Raw genomic sequence first — 15717 nt, 5'->3', positions numbered from 1 at the left:
AATTAATAATGCATTTGAAAACTGTGATGTGCATTAAGTTTTCCTTTTGCTCTGCTATAAACATTTACAAAGAAGCATTTTGATCAAACGCCTAAGTGGATGAAATGCAGACCTCTTAGTGGGACGAAGACTGATATATTGAAATAATAATCTTGGCTGCTTGGTTACTGCTTTTAAAAACATTCTGCCACTCCAGAATCCAATAAAACTGCAGTTTGGCAAGTTCATGGTTTGGGCCTCCTCCTCTCAGGGGCTCCTTTTCTCAATATGAACCTCTCCAGACACAAAAAGAGGCCATCATGAGAAAACCATCACCTGCAGAAAGGTATTTGATGGACACATGGGAGAGGCCTTTTGCCTGCATTGCTCCTACTGTAGGTTGTGAAATGCACTCAAATCCACTCAGAGCTCCCATTCCATCTGCTTTTAGAATGCATGTAAAGGCACATCTCTTCAAACTGCCAATCTAAAGTTCTGTTGAATACTCTACTAATTTCAGTAGCAATAATTAGGGTGATGAGTTTAACAGTTTTCATTATTAAACTTGTTTTAAATACCGTATTTTTCTCTCTATAAGACACACTTTCCTCCCAAAAGGGGGGGGAGTGTCTGCGTCTTATGGAGCGAATACTGTAAAAAGCGTTCCCCAGGGCCCTCACCCCCTGTGGGGCTAGCAGGGGCAAAATCGTGACCTTCCAGGACCCTTCTGAGGCTTGGAACGCCTCAGAAGGGTCATGGAAGCTGGCGATTTCACCCCCGCTGGCCCCGCGGAAGGGGGTGGGGGAGCCTCCGAAGGGTCCTGGAAGGCCCCCTCAGACCCGTCCAAGGCTCCCCCCACCTCCACCCCCGCAGGCCCAGCGGGCTGAAATTGCCAGAATATTTTTCCCATTTTCCTCCCCTAAAAATAGGTGCGTCTTATGGAGCGAAAAAATTGTATGTTTTGATTACAAATTTAGGGTGTGATCACAGTTTCAACCACTTGTTTGTGATCTGGTGTGATCTATTTCCTTGTAACACAGAGAGAAATTCATGCCCAAGACGGAGCTTTTTTGGTTCAGCTGTTGTGCTTCTACTTGGGGCAGGGAGGAAGTGATTTCCTAGCAGATGGAAGGGTCACTATAAGGGAGATGACTTCTGTTGAAATGAACCTTTCTGGTGCAATCAGACATCCACCTTGGCAACTCTCTGATCACACCCTTAGTGGCCCAAAATACTACATTTTCATGGACAGTGGGTGCTCCTTATGCTGATAATTATCACCATCACCTTCATCAAAATTATAACCAACACTATTATAATCAACAACAATATAATGTGCTGTTTTCATCTAGGGACCTTCCCCGCTAGAAAAAAAAAATGATGCTTTCAAGAAAGTTATGGAAATGGCACAGCTGTCTGCGCAGTAAAATGGGTAGGAGGGGAGTGAAGACACACAGATGTGTTGCTAGAGCGAAATGGCCAGCACTTTACTAGTAATAGCTCAAGAAAAGCCTTAGTGCTGTATAGCAGTGGTCCCCAACCTTGGGTCTCCAGATGTTCTTAGACTACAACTCCCAGAAGCCTTCACCACCACCTCTGTTGGCCAGGATTTCTGGGAGTTGAAGTCTAAGAACATCTGGAAGCCCAAGGTTGGGGATCACTGCTGTATAGGTCAATGGAACCAGGCATTGGATGATTCATCTCATGTGCAATTAACTTCCTGCTATACAGAGGAGATTCATTTACAATCTAGATGGGCGGGGTAAAAGCCAAATAAATAAATAAATATGTCTCCTGGTAGAAACCCAAGGCATTGGAAATTAAGGGATCATGTAGGTATAGACACATAAGTCCTCCCTTGGTTGCTGGGAGTTGTGCAGGACTGTTAATCATTCTTAGCAAGATGTGTGCTTTTGGAGAGGTCATCCCCAGTTAATGGGACAGAGGAAGAAGAAGAACACTGAATGAAGGAAACTGTTTTTTTTTCATGCCTATCTTGTTACCTGTAATTATGGTATGTTTGTGTCTTTTATGGTAGATTTTATCACACATGTTCTTTTTATTTTGTTGTACGCCATCCAGAGTATCAATTTCCTACATGAGTGGCATAAAAATTGAATGAATGAATGAATATGCCTTAAAGCCTTCAGTCCCAAGACCTTCTGAAGGAGTTTCCAAAATTGAGGAGATGGACATCAAAGCTGTATCTGGTTTCGTGTCCTAAGCAACTTGTAGCGAAGTTGTGCTGGAAGAAAATTAGCAAGACAATAAAAACTTGCAAAAGTCAAGAGATAAATATGCTTTGAAATACCTTGAATTACACTGATGTTTTCACAATATTTATTGATATTAAGAGGGACGTGGTGGCGCTGTGGGCTAAACCGCAGAAGCCTGTGCTGCAGGGTCAGAAGACCAAGCAGTCATAAGATCAAATCCACGCAACGGAGGGAGCTCCCGTCACTTGTCCCAGCTCCCGCCAACCTAGCGGTTCGAAAGCATGCGAATGCAAGTAGATAAATAGGGACCACCTCGGTGGGAAGGTAACGGCGTTCCGTGTCTAAGTCGCACTGGCCATGTGACCACGGAAGATTGTCTTCGGACAAAACGCTGGCTCTATGGCTTGGAAACGGGGATGAGCGCCGCCCCCTAGAGTCGAACACGACTGGACAAAAATTGTCAAGGGAAACCTTTACCTTTACCTATTGATATTAAACTAAACTGACATAAGCAAGTGGTATTCTAGTTCATGGTTTGGTAAAGCCGGTATGGTGCTTGCATCAAACACATGGAACTGAAGAAGGTGACCAAATAGCAACTACTTGAAATTTACTGATGTTTCACAAAGAGTATAGATCTTGGGACTAAGGTGGCAGTGTGTATGGGGGGAGACACAGTTCTGCTCCCCCCTCCATGCGCACCATCAACACATCAAAGAAAACTCTGTCTGACTCTCTCTCTCTGTGTCAATACACACACACACACACAAACACACCCATAGATTGCATGCCCATTTCAATAATTTGTTTGAACTACAACATTTTCCTGGGGCTATACATTGTAAGAGATAACTAAGAGAAGGAAGCAAGTTATCTTTCAGGGCAGCTTTCTACTATTACTGACTTCCTTAGTGAGGAATCTTCACTTGCGTGTCTCCCAGTGAACAGACTGAAATGTATTGTTGTAGAATATTGATTCTGCTCATCATGAGACAATTAGGAACAATTGGTGGAAAGAGACCACAGATCAGTAGAAGTGTTACACACACTGTATACACAAAGACCCAGATTCAATCGCTGCCATTGCCAGTTGAAAAATATCTCAAGGGCTGTCTCCTTCATGAGCTTCAGCCAGGCAATGTGCACAGTACTGAGCTAAATACACCCATGTCTGAGAAGCCATAAATTCATATTTCTAACTGAGAATACTTTTCAAATCCCACTTTTCAGTCAAAAAGTGTTGAAGAAGGCTAACAGCAGGAGGCAAAATATCAGATGAATTTGAGAAACATAATTTACTGTCAAACAACCTTAAAATCAGCAACAAACAACAAAGGCTGCTTTTGATGCACAATTGGCAAAGCTGCCAATTGAATACCAAGGTGCCACCAACAACAAGGCCCTGTTTCAAGTTGCTTCCATCTGAATGTCAGAAAGCAGAAGTTAAAGCCCCCTGATAAAGATATTAAAGAAGAAGCAAAAATGTATGAGAACATTCAAGCCTTCAGATAGCTTGATTCTAAACCATGACAGGCTTTATTGGGTAACATCAGTATCTTGAAACAAGTTGATAGTCATAATTATTATTCCAAAAGAGATTATTTTGACATAATGGATTTGGAAAACAATGTTTCTTTCACTGGTGCCCATAAAGAAGGTTGTCATTATGCTTGTTACTTTGCTTCATCATCCCTCCTACTTTACTATCACATTGTTAAATATTTCTCAGGTTAGCTAAGTCCAACTAAAGCAGGCCTACTTTACTTTTACTTTTATTGGACTTATACCCTGCCCCTCTAGACAAAGTCTACTCAGGGCAGCTTACATGAATAATAAAACACAGTAATATAACATACATAATTAAAAAAATCGATTAATGCCTGTATACATTGTCAAGATGGGATAGTTAAGAAACAGAAAATCAGCTTAATTGACTTGAGGGAAGGCCTGCCTAAAGAGCCAGGTTTTTAAATAGCTTTTAAAAATGCCCAGCGAGGGAGCCAGACGGATTTCCGTTGGGAGGCTATTCCATAGTCGAGGGGCCACTGCTGAGAAGGCCCGGTTTCTTGTTCTTTCCTTCTGGGCCTGTCTCGGTGTAAGGCCCCTCAGCCATCCCTGCTGGCTTTGTCGAGTGATTCGGGTAGACCTGGATGGGAGAAGGTGATCTAGCAGGTATTGAGGTCCCAAACCGTTTAGGGCTTTATACGTCATCATTAATACTTTGAAATCAATGCAGAAACAGATGGGAAACCAATGCAAAGCAGCCAGGGTGGGAGAGATATGCAACTGGAATGTCCTCAGAATGACATGATATTATGCATAAGCATTTGTAGCATCTCCTCCTTCCTTAGAGGTGTAAATTTCATAGACTTTTGGAGAGAAAGGGGCAGGGGAAAATACCAGCCTTTTCTTCAGTGTGATTTCTCCTTGCCCCTCATGAGATTTCTTAAAAGTTTTGTGATCATTTTCCCCCAGAAGAAATTAGAAACTACATAGGATTCCACAACAACAATTAGATCCGGGCCACGAAAGCCTTCGCGAATATAATAAATAGGAAGTTTTTCCTGGTATTCAGCTGAAATCTGGCTTCCTTTAACTTGAATCCATTGTTGCGAATCCTGCACTCTGTGATGATTGAGAACAGATCCTGCCCCTCTTCTGTATGACAGCTTTTCAAATATTTGAAAAGTGCTGTCATATCTTCCCCCAGTCTTCTTTTCTCAAGGCTAAACTTGCCCGGTTCTTTCAGCCTTTCCTCATAAGGCTTGGTTTCCAGCTATTGGGTTTGCCTTTGGTGTGGATTGGTCTACCTTATTTTTCACATGTGCTTTTGGTAATAACTATCTATCCAGTTCTTTTTTCAAGCTGTCCCACTCTTTTCTAGAACAGTGCTGGGGCTTTAGTTTATTTCGTGCAAGTCCATGTGATTGGTTAATCTGCTCCCAAATGAGCAGAGTTCGCTGTGGTGACAACCCTTTGATATATGCAGTGGGTTGTGGTAACATTAAAAATGGGGACAGAGAAACTCCCTCCTTTCATCTTCTCTAACCTTAAAAAAATAATAATCCTTAACAGATGCAGCACAATTCTGATACATTGGAGGAACCCTTCCGTACTTGTATTTGCATCTGATGTATGGTTTAAATGTTGATGTTTATTTTATTTTATTTTTCTTGTATGTTGTTAGCCACCCAGAGTAGACTTCGGTCTAGATGGGCAGGATATAACTAACTAACTAACTAACTAACTAACTAACTAAGTAACTAAGTAACTAAGTAACTAAGTAACTAAGTAACTAAGTAACTAAGTAACTAAGTAACTAACTAAATAAATAATAATAATAATAATAATAATAATAATAATAATAATAATAATAATAATAATAATAATAATAATAATAATAATAATAATAATAATAATAATAATAATAATAATAATAATAATAATAATAAATAACTCATTAGGAGGGAAATTAACAAAAATAAAGGGGGGGAGTTGCTGAGGCTTGCAAGCTGCAAACATCAGAGAAAGGGGTAGGGAATGGAGCATCAATATTTAAAAGGGGGAGAAACTGGAGTTCGCTGAAGTGCTATCTGGATCCTTCTCACATTAGAAGAAACATCTCCCAGGTGAATGGAAGGATCACGCAAGCGCTAGAATAGGATCCCAGACTGAAGAGTCTTTTAAGTAAAGCCCAAATTCCTCCAGCCTCCCCCGTCTAGTCATGCTCGTTGTTGCACAGTTCGGTAGTTGGGAATTGTTTCTAGAATTGTTTTGGAAGCATGACCTATTTGTTTTGAGGGCATAATTTCTCTTTGTGCCTCCTGCATTATGCAATAAACCAAGCTTTTGTGTAAACATATTTAGACAAATGCATATTTTAATATTCTTCCTGTTTATAAAATATGAACATTAAACAGAGTACCAAATGGGATTATATATTAAGGGAATACATATGCTGCCATAGGCATTTCCCCGTTCCTTAGCAGAGGGTAATGTGCTGCATTCAGAGCCTATTAAGTGTACAGTAATACAGTTTTCAGTCTTTACAAATGTAACAATATTTCCTTTTGGGCAAGACAGATTTTACCACATCAGATAAATAAGGCTGCTGGATACATTCATTTTTAATTAGGTTTTTCTGTTAAAAATTCCCCTCCAATTTTGCAACAGTAATTAAATCAGAGCCAGGTCACTGAGCTGGAACAGGAGGCCCCATCTCATTGGTTCCACTTCACTTGGTCAAATTACATTTAAAAACACAAAATCATAAAATTGAAGATCTGGAAGGAACCTTGAGGGCTTTAGGTTCCAAACCCAACTAGATACCTGTCTCCTGATACCCCTCCCCTGCACCTGGCATTTGGAGGAACCTTCCTTTTAAGCCTGGAGATTATATATTCCCATCATGGTTTGTAACCTGTGATGGACTTTTCCTCCAGAAATCTGTCCAATCCCCTTTTAAAGGCATCTAGGAAGGATGCCATCACCAAATCCTTGTCAACCCCACAACAACCAATGTTTTTATTTGTTCTCCTACAAATGTCCCAAATATTGAGACTTTAAGTGCCAGTTAATGAGAAAGGGGTGGATTTGGGAACTTTGTAGCTATTCTCTGTGGATCCCTGTACTTCTACTGCATAACATGAGTGGCCTTGTTGCCAGACAGGTAGTATATAAATTAAATAAATAAATAGCAAAGAGAGAATTTTACCAGAAACTCAAAACTTTGCAACATGAACAACAGCTGACAGCAGTGCAAAATGGCACAATGTCCCATACAAATGTTTCTATGACAAGAAAGTGAATCAGCAAGTTTTCTTCTGAAAACCTAGTATGAATGTAGTACATTTTTCATCTTATTTATTATTTTGGTGATACAAATCAAGGCCCCTGTGTATGTGCAGAGTGCATTCTGCCCAGTTTTTCCAACAAAGAAGAAATTGTCTCTTAACAATGCATTTAGAATCCAGAGTGAAGAGATGTTGTCAGTTTGTGTTTTTTTAATCTCATCTAACTGGACAAAAATGCTTGGCATTTGTCCTGCATGTGAATATTTAAAGAGCACAATACAGGAAATGTGCCCTTAGAATACTTGAGATTTCTTGAAGGGGAAATCCGCTTATCCCTGTGTGGTATCAACACAGCCAAAAGGTTAAAATGATCTAACAAAAAACATTTCCCCCGCTATACCGAGTCTAAAAATAGTGTTCCATTAAATAGCACACTGCAAGTTTGTTTATAAACATGGTGATACCCACAAGCTTGTGAGTATATGGGAGGGGATGATATCGAGAATGTATGCTATCGAACTGATCCGATAGCACAATGTATCTTATTCATCAACTAGCCCTGTACATATTTACAGGGTTCAACCCTCAAAAGAAACAGTTATAGCCAGTGTATCTCTGAAGAGCTAAGCCCTTGGCTTTGGGGAAGCAAAGCAAAAGCAAAGCATGCTGCTTATATACCACCCCATAGCACTTCAAGCACTCTCTGGGCAGTTTAGAATTTAAATGTGCAGGCTATACATCCCCCCCCTCATTTTACCGACCGACCTCAGAAGGATAGAAGGCAGAGTCAACCTTGAGCCGGCTGCCTGGCATTGAACCCCAGGTCGTGAGCACAGTTTTGGCTGCAGTACAGCAGTTTAACCACTGCGCCACAAGGGAAGAATATGTTTTGAACAAAAATATTGCATATACTGTATGCTCTGCATTTCACACATTTTAAAAGGTAAGCATGTTCCACTATAGGAAGCCATGCAATAAGGCCCTCCCCCCCCCCAAAAAAAAAGCTTTTAAAAGGAAATCTGAGGGAATTAGCATTTTGGAGTTCAGACGTTTATGTATTATTGGGGGGGGCGAACATGTGTATGAATCGTTGACACATCAGAGTTTAATCACGAATAGGCTGGCTGCATAGCTAAGTGGTTTAGGTATCTGACTGCAGAGCCAGAAATTGGGAGTTCGATTTCCCACTGTGCCTCCTGCAAAGAGAGCCAGCCTGTGTGGTCTTGGGCCAGCTGCACAGACCAAGAATTGCCCCCAGAAGAAGGGAAGAGTAAAACATTTCTGAGTATTGTCTATCTTGAAAACCCTGGAGAGAGTCACCATAAAGCAGAGTTGATAGCACATCATGATGATGATGATGATGATGATGATGATGATTATCAATCATTAATATGTTTCCCTATTGAGAAATTCTGCAGTTATTACTACTGTCTACAAAATAATAATAATAATAATCAGAGATTTGAACCCTTGTTTGAAAAGAGCTTGCCACTCACACACACACCAGGACTACCACTCCCAGGAGCCCTGGCGCCGCTGTGATGCCATTGGTCCGCGCCCGAGGAGAGGACGGAGGAAGGGAGCGGGAAGTTTGCAAGAGAACAGCCCGGGTTGCCGGGATGGAGGAGAAGCTGAACAAGGTTGCACCATCGCTGGAAAAAAAAACCTTTGAGGATCAGCCCATCCCCCCCATATGAAGTGGATCCCCGTACCGTTGATATTTTGCATGAGCTGGCAGAATGCAACGGATGCAGAGATGGAGACGCCAGCCTCTTAATCGAGGACATGAAACAGAAAGCAGCAGAGTATGGATCAGATGGTAGTTATCTGCAGGATCTGTTGACGGAGAGCCTGAATCTTTCTTTTAGCAGCCTGTCCAAAGTGAACATCACCTATCTGAATAACTTGGTGGACACCGCCATTGCCCTCAAAACGAAAGACACGTCTCTGGCAAGCTTCATTCCAGGCATCAACGACTTGACTTTGGATCTCTGTGCCACTGAGTCGAAAAACAGAGACATGGCGCTCGAGCTGAGCAACTTGAGAAGAAAGCTCACCTCTGCCCTGGTGCTGGAGAAACGCCTTCAGGATGATCTCGTGAAAAGGGAAGAACTCCTGGTAATGGAGAAAGCGAAAGCTGAGAGCCGAACACAGAACATGAAGTTCTTAAAAGGCAAATCGGAGGATATCAAGTTCAGGATCAAGGCGGCCGAGGAGCAGCTTTCTGCAAGTGAGCTGGATGCTCCCCTGACTCGCGAGTCTGTAGTGAAGCTTTCGGAGAAACTGGCTGAAATAAAGAAGCAGGCTGTACCTTTGAAGAAGAAACTGGAATCTTCCTTGGACCTTACACCTGTAATTTTCTTCCTTCCTCATCCCTTCTGTGTCGTATCATGCTGCAACTTCTTGATGGGCTGAAGAAAGATCTACTGGGATGGAAAGGAAGAGAAGGGAAGACCACTGGGGTGGGGGAGTGTGGAAATATTCAAAGAGGGAAGGGAGTGGTACGGCAGTGTGGTTTAAGAAAGTGTCCCTTTTCCCCATCTGATTATTGTGGTTTCCTTTTTTTAGTGAAATGTTGTCATGATTTTAAATTGTATTAGATCTGATCTGTTGTTACCCGCCTAGAGTAGTCGGTACGATTAGATGGGCAGGCTATAAATGTAACAAATAAAATAAATAAATAAATAAATAAATATTATTTTACAGTGCCGTTCTATGCAGATCCACAGAGGATGCAACCCTAGTCCCTTCACTTCACCGAAAATGACCTGGTGAATAAGTGCTGCAGAACTGACTGAGCTTTACTCAGTAGATATGCCTAGGCTGGCTGGATAGTTCAGTGAGGTGGGTACCCGGCCACAGAGCTAAAGATCAAGAGTTCAATTCTCCACCGTGTCTCTTGGGCGAAGAGCCAGCCTGTGTAGCTTCGGGAAAGCTGCACAGTCGGAAAGTGCCCCTTGAAGATGGAAATGGTAAAAAATAATATATACTTAGACAATCTGCAAAGGGTTTCCGTAAGGCAAAGTCAACTTGATAGCACAAAATAATTATTACTAGACATGCCTAGGATTATATTGTTACAAATATCCTCTTGCTGGGGCAACAGGCATGAAGCTAATATATGAAAGGAGAGGAGTTTATACCAAGTAATTTTAAGAAGAGCCAAGAATCAGACAAGCAGATGGAGCGAGCTGAAATTTTAATCTTGGAGGCTTATTTGAATGTTCATATTTTATAAGGGTTTAGCTATTAAAGTTCACACTTCCTGGTGTCATCTGCTAATATTAAATTACACTAATATTATTCCATGACTAATATTAAATTACTGAAGTACTTACAAAAATACATTCCACAGTCTCGCACTGCTGCCAGAAGGCAGGATGTTAAGTACTAATGTGTGAGGGATAATTACAAGAGGATACTGACATCTTAGGTTTCGGCAGAGTAGAGTATCAGGCAGAACTCACTCTTTGGGCCGAATTCAGACTTATCTGTCTATGCTGCTGGGTTGATCTGTCCTTGCAGTTGTATGGATTTGCATCAGTCTAGCTGTGCCTTCAGGCACTACCCAGGATTTGATTCCTACATTTCTGCTCCTAAGGAAAGATTTTTTTTAACATTATTGATGCAAATCCTTGTTGCAACAGTTGAGCTGTCCAGAGAAGAGTTGTGTCTGCCTGTTCTGCCTTCCATAGCATGCTTCATGGGTGCTCTCCTTTTTAATCCTACTTTCATGTTTGATGTACTCTCTAGGAATATTAAAAGATAAAGGTTCCCCTTGACAATTTTTGTCCAGTCGTGTCCGACTCTAGGGGGCGGCGCTCATCCCGCTCTTCAAGCCATAGAGCCAGCGTTTTGTCCGAAGACAATCTTTCCGTGGTCACATGGCCAGTGTGATTTAGACACGGAACACTGTTTACCTTCCCACCGAGATGGTACCTATTTATCTACTCGCATTTGCATGCTTTCGAACCGCTAGGTTGGCGGGAGCTGGGACAGGTGACGGGAGCTCACTCCATCACGTGGATTCGATCTTACGACTGCTTGGTCTTCTGACCCTGCAGCACAGGCTTCTGCGGTTTAGCCCACAGTGCCACCACGTCCCCCACAGCGCCACCACTTCTAGGAATATTGCTGGTAGCAAATAAGTGCATGGAACAGCCACAGGGTTACTTGGCAGATGCCTTGTATGGGCTGGATGGCCGAACAACACTACCATTTGGGTTTAAAAGAACATTACAACATTCATGGATTTCTTTTTGTCTCCTACAATAGTAAAGGCATTACTTATACTGAAAATGCAGAATGGTTCTTCCCACTCAATCCAACAATATTCGTGGCTTTAAAGTCAGATTAATGAGGTTCAGAGCAGTGTCAAATTCAGGTGGTATAAAGCTTCATGTGAGCCAACCACCTCCATATCTTCCTCATTGCTGCCCGTTTGTTTGCTCTGCCCATCTGAGTGCAAAAAAGATTTTCTTTCTATAATTGTTTAGCCATTTCTATCTCCACATTTTCTATCATGTCTATATCAATATCATATCTAATATATGTTCATTAAGTACTGTTTTACCTCATCCTTATATCTAGCTTCAGTTTACCTTAAGGGCCACCATGTTATGCCTTTACCCTGATTAGTGACCCCTTATTCCAGTTTAATTCTTTTTTCTAATATATAGGATATGGCCCCTTACAATCTCAAAAGTTAGGTGTATACATGCTTTCAATATTGAAAGCCACCTTGATATTTTTTTCTTTTTCATCTTTCTAAGTAACTCCTTCTCTTATTTGTCTTTTCCCAATTCTTGTTTCTATCTCTCTAAAAAGTTTGCCGTGCCTTGTGCTACCTGTGGACATTTTATACATTTGATTTATCTCCAATAGATCTTCCAGGCTCTTTTTAATTAGATCTGCTGATCCTCTCCACTTATCTTCCCTTAGATAAAGGTTCCCTTTGACATTTAGCCCAGTCGTGTCCCACTCTAGGGGATGGTACCCATCCTCGTTTCCAAGCCGTAGAGCCAGCGCTTGTACATAGACAGTTACTGTGGTCACGTGGCCAGTGTGACTAGACAAGGAATGCCGTTACCTTCCCACTATGGTGGTACCTATTTATCTACTTGCATTTTTGCATGCTTTCAAACTGCTAGGTTGGCAGGAGCTGGGACAAGTGACAGGAGCTCACTCCATTGCGTGGATTCAATCTTACAACTGCTGGTCTTCCGACCTTGCAGCACAGAGGCTTCTTCAGTTTAACCCACAGTGCCACCATGTCACCTTAGCACACCTAAAATTCTCCTCAGTTCCAGGCTTAGAGTTAAATCTCCTAGGCTTTCTGCTCTAATTTCCTCCAGCCCCTCTTCTGATTGGCATACATCATCCACCACCCTCTCATTTCCTTGTTCACTATTCCCTGTCTCCTGTTTACTATAGTTCTTCTTCAGCTGCTACTTGAATAATTTTGCCTCTTCGTTATGAGATCTCACTATTTCCAGAATTACTTGAAGAGTAGATTTTGTTTCATCCCAAAATTGTCCTTGTTGTGTCATTATGTCTCAGATGTCAATTAATTGTATTCCAAGTGAAAGTTGTCCAGATGCTTAAAGTAATCAGTCCAATTCCATCAATAATTGCCTCCATAGGTCCACTTTAATAGATTGATCATCTTTAGGGTTCACCTTGAATTGATTCTCAGACGTAGAGAGTTTTTCCCGCCTAAAGGTTCAAAGTCCAGTCAAGTTCAGAACCCAGGATACAGTTTAGAAGTTTCACTTTGACTGGATTAGGCTTTCCAGGGTTAATCTATCTGTAGTTGAGTTCTGTCCTCAAAAAGAAATGGAATTCCAAACAGTCATAAAGTGTTCAAGGTCATTGATTCTAGGCTTTTTGCCAGCACCATAGATAACTGTTACAAGTAGCATAAACAGGTTTAGTTTCCCAGAGTTGTTGCCAATGGTGTTTTCATGAGAAAGATTCTTAAATTAATAATGACAAATAATACCAAGCTTCCCTCCTTGAAGTGCAATTAAATGTCTAATTAATATCCAATTTATTTTCCTTGTGTCTCCCTGCATCTCTTCCTCTCTCCAGAATCCCCTCTGCTCAGTCAGTGGTGAGGAATAGAAGATCCTATTTCTGCCATAGGAATTGTCGTGTCCAGGGATAGTAAAGCAATACAGTTAAAAAAAAAGTTTCTCACCCAGTGGTAACATGATGTTAATTAGTTTGCTTTATCGCTTCTCCATTGCCGGCTGCTGACAACAAGCTAGTTCAGCTGCTTGTTTCCGCCTGCTGGTTGATTGGGTAGTTTCCCGGATTAAACATGGGTAACCGCTGTTACTCCCCATGATCAACAGGCTTCTCCCCCATTTCATCACCTCTTCGTGGTGGTTTTAACCCCCTGGGGGGGTCCCAAACAGGTCAGAATTCAGCACAGGGGACGGAGCTCTGTCCTCCTGCTGCTGTCTCTTCAGAGCGTCAAGCCGGAAGCCCACAGCCATTCATTGTTGTTACGTGCTGACAGGATTTTATGTGCCTAATAGGTTTTTCAAGGTACAGTCAGATCCCTGTATCTGCAGGATTGGTTTATGTGGTTTTACTTGCCTGACAATATTAATAATATTTTAAAAACAAGACAAATCTAGAAACACTTATTTTCACAATGTATTTACCAGGACTGACCACTAGAGGGAACCAGACACCATGCTACATATTCTTGTTGTTGAAGAATACATGGGATGGTCTCTGACTCCCTCTAGTGGCCAGTTCCAGTAATACATTTGAAAATACTTTTTTCTGGATTTTTGTTTCTTACCATGCTATGTATAACATTGCTGTTATTCGTAGTTTTTAGCATCCACAGGGGGCTTGGAACCAATCCTCCATAGATACAGGAGTCCTACTCTATCTGAAATGTTCAAGGAGTGGCTTGCCATGGCCATTGTCCAATGAGGCCAACTGAGCAGGGATTTGAGCGTAGATTTCTTAAATCTTATTTTGACACTCTATTCATTACACCCTACTAGCTATCACTGAGATACTAATAACACTTCAGAAATATGTTTAAAAAAAGTGTGCAGTATGTTAAAAATCAGCTCATCATCGCTGCTATTTGATTTCAGATGGAGAGAGAAATGGCCTTCGGTACTGACATTGTTATTAAATTTATCTGATGTTCTTTGTAGGCGTCAGGTGATAAATGTAAGAAATTAGTTAATGATATACAATTGGATTGCACTCTAAGACAGCAAACCACTGCAATTTGCCATAAAATGCGAAGCAATCTGGTTAAACATTTTCCAGGGTTATGCGAATATGAAAAATAAATCTTTTCTCAGAAGCTCTCTGCTGTATTAGAAGAGAGGCTTCTAGACATGTGGAATTTTAAATGCTGAAGTTTTAGGTGCATTTGATATGGCATTTTATATATACTTTCTGCCGACTAATAAATTGCTGCAGTAACTCTTTCAAGGACAAGGTATATATGGCATCATTTTCAGTGCTCAAAGTCAGCAACTTTTGTGCCTTATTGTGTTTCAATCTGGCAGTCTTTTGCCCTTCCAAAGGAGAAGCTTTTCAACAGCGTGATGACTCGTTGGTTCCATCAGAAGACATTTATCATTCCATCGATCAATGTAAGAACGATGGCTATACCAAAAAATGTAAGTATATGCCACTAGACTTCGGTGGATTTACTTTTACTTTGTTAATTAGGCAACAGTATAAATCTAGTTTCTCAGATAATTGTCCTAGAATTAGCATTAGTTAAATGTTATTGACTCATGTTTCAGATCAGTTTGAAAAACAGGATTACAGTTTTAGGTCCCCTTGTTTCGCTTAATGTTTTTTTTACAGCCCCGTTTTTGCTATTTTTAAAATATTCAAAAATGTTTAAAAATGTTTAAAATGCTTGGAATCGTTAGTGCACCTAATAAAACCTTCGTTAACTTAATTTGGCTTTGTTCTGAGTCTTTTTGATTTGTTGTGAATTTTTTCCCCCCATTGAAATAGGCTTCAATGCATTTCAATGGGTTTCGCTTAACTTTTTTCCTATGGGGATTTTCACTTAAGGATGGTAATCCATTCCAATTGGAACGGATTATCCGGTTTTCAATGCATCTCTATGGGAAATGGTGTTTCTCTTAACGATGTTTTCACATAGCGATTTTTTTTGAACCAATTAAAATCGTTAAGCGAGGCACCACTGTAATTAGTGCATGTAATAACATCTTACTAGCTGTCTTATTAGTTATATGGTGATAAGTTACACACCCATACATGCACACACAGACACACAAAGCCCAAAAAGATACTCTATTGGTTAATAGCACCCATTATTAAGCTGGTAAAATGTTGTATTTAATGTACACATTGGAATACATAAGATTTGGACATAATACATAAGACTCATTTCTTTTACTAGATTCACTCTGACTAAATCAGGATCCAGTTCATAGTTAGGCTTATGCCCTCAGAGATTTGCAGAGGCGTGTGATCAAACAGGCAGCTTCATAAGCTGTAAGTTCTTCTCCAACCAGCAAAGATTTTAGCTCATAACTTGGGCTCTTCACCACATGGCTCTTTTAACCTTGAAAGATTTGGCCAGAACTTGTCTTGGAAACTGTGATCTTTCAGAAATTGTTTGAACAACTCCTGTAATCTCCTACCATTGGCTATGCTGGGTCTGATGGGAAATGAATCAGAAAAAAATGTATAGAGGACCACAATTC

At 40.9% G+C, this 15717-nt stretch overlaps 1 pseudogene across 1 annotated transcript; it reads left to right on the top strand.

Annotated features, from left to right (window-relative positions):
* Positions 1-8560: 8560 nt before the first annotated feature.
* On the top strand, positions 8561-10731 carry LOC110090128 (HAUS augmin-like complex subunit 1 pseudogene; annotated as a pseudogene). The gene has a single exon (XR_013537784.1). The product of XR_013537784.1 is annotated as an HAUS augmin-like complex subunit 1 pseudogene (transcript).
* Positions 10732-15717: the final 4986 nt, after the last annotated feature.

This window comes from Pogona vitticeps, chromosome 6 (assembly GCF_051106095.1).
Source record: "Pogona vitticeps strain Pit_001003342236 chromosome 6, PviZW2.1, whole genome shotgun sequence".
Lineage (NCBI taxonomy): Eukaryota > Metazoa > Chordata > Lepidosauria > Squamata > Agamidae > Pogona > Pogona vitticeps.
This window is presented reverse-complemented; position numbering and strand designations above follow the sequence as displayed.